Genomic DNA, 1942 nt, shown 5'->3' on the forward strand with positions numbered 1-1942 from the left:
TGTACCAAAGTTTCTTTTTTTTTTTTTTTTGCTTTTTGGGTCACACCCGGCGATGCTCAGGGGTTACTCCTGGCTCATGCACTCAGGAATTGCCCTTGGCGGTGCTCAGGGGACCATATGGGGTGCTGGGAATTGAACCTGTGTCGGTCATGTTGGCTGCATGCAAGGCAAACGCCCTACCCGCTGTGCTATTGCTCCAGCCCCCCAAAGTTTCTTTAACAAGTCATCTGTTCTTGGGCACTCAGGTTTCTTCCAGTTTCTGGCTATAGTAAAGAGTGCTGCAATGAACAAACAAGTGCAGATGTCACTTCGACTACACATTTTTGCCTCTCTGCAGTATATTCCCAGGAGTGGTATCGCTGGGTCAAATGGGTGATTGTATTTTATTTTATTAAAATGTTATTTTATTTGTTTGGGGGCCATACCTAGTGGTGTTCAAACTTATTCCTGGCTTTGCACTAAGGGATCACTTTTTTTTTTATTAGTGAAAAACCATGAGGTACAGTTATAGGCTTACAAATTTTGTGCTTGGGATTCAGTTATACAATGATCAAGTCCCCATACCTCCACCAGTGCCCGTCATCCATCACTCTTAAGTGAGGCGTAAGGTACCTGACATGGTGCCAGGGATCAAACCATGGTTATCTGCTTGCAAGGCAAATGCCTTAATTCCTAATTATCTCTCTGGCCCCTAAGATGTGATTCTATTAGCTTGATTTAAGTTCCTTTGATGAGAAGAACTGTATTTAGGACATGAATTTTGTAGGTCACTTTCACTGTAGAAGGTGAAGTTTCAAAGTTCAAGTCTAGAAAAGAGAAACAGAATTAAAGTAAGGAGTTTGCAGGAATGGGGATGGAGTGGGGAGGGCAGCAAAGTAAGAAGGAAAGAAGAACCAAGTCCAGGAAGAATCAAGGTCAAGCAAACTCTCAGAAGACTAGATGACACCACCGGAAGTGCTCTTGGCTCTGCACTCAAGGATCACTCCTGGCAGGACTCAGGGGACTGTATGAAATGGTTTGAGCAAGAAACAAGGCAAGTTCCTTCCCTGCTGCACTGTCTTTGGCCCTGCGTAGAGTAAGATTTGTAATGATAACTTCAAGTAAACAATTGAGTGGCATTTAGCACTCATTCTAGTTTATGTCTCAAGCAGGAGGCAGAGGTTTAAATCTGAGCTAAGAATAAAACCTCTATACCTTCCTTGCCTCTAACCAAAATAATTCCCCAAAGAGCCTGGAGTATGAGTTCACCACAACATAGGTGGTTGATGGGGTTATCAAATGTTTAATGATTAGAGGGAACCCTAGTAATCCTAGTAATGTTAATTTTATTAGTGTGTACATGGTTTAGTACCTCAGTGCTAAGAAACAAAGCATTTTATAAATAATTGACTGAATGGCACTATTTTAAAGCAAAGTATGAATTCACCTAGATGATGTATCAGTCGAAAATCAGCGTGAATACTGCCCCCATCCTCCAAGTAGTAGAGCTGAATTTGGGTACATATAAACTCAGAATAAAACCTAGCCCCTCTATGGACAATAGTAGATATAAAATCCCTTCAATATAATGCGTAATGTGCCATGTGAAAGAATGATATGTAAGTATAATCATACCACATTAAGAGAGTAAATATCTCCTTAAACTCACTGATCCAGATATTTGTGTGAAGGGTTAGTATAAAGGGGAAAATTCAGAGCCAACTGAACCGACTTCTAGGTTAAGAGTCTATGAACTTGGCCACTTACAGTCCTCTTGGATAAGAAGGCTGCTGGTAAGAAAGAAAGAAAGAAAGAAAGAAAGAAAGAAAGAAAGAAAGAAAGAAAGAAAGAAAGAAAAGAAGGAAAGAAAAAGAAAAGGCTTCTGGTTTCCAACGCAACTCTTTTATGTCTTTGTGTTACAGTAGGGAGTGATCCAAAATTCTGGAAGCATTGGGCCCATAGG

This window comes from Sorex fumeus, unplaced genomic scaffold (genome assembly GCF_029834395.1).
Source record: "Sorex fumeus unplaced genomic scaffold, SorFum_2.1 ptg000038l, whole genome shotgun sequence".
Classification (NCBI taxonomy): Eukaryota; Metazoa; Chordata; class Mammalia; order Eulipotyphla; family Soricidae; genus Sorex; species Sorex fumeus.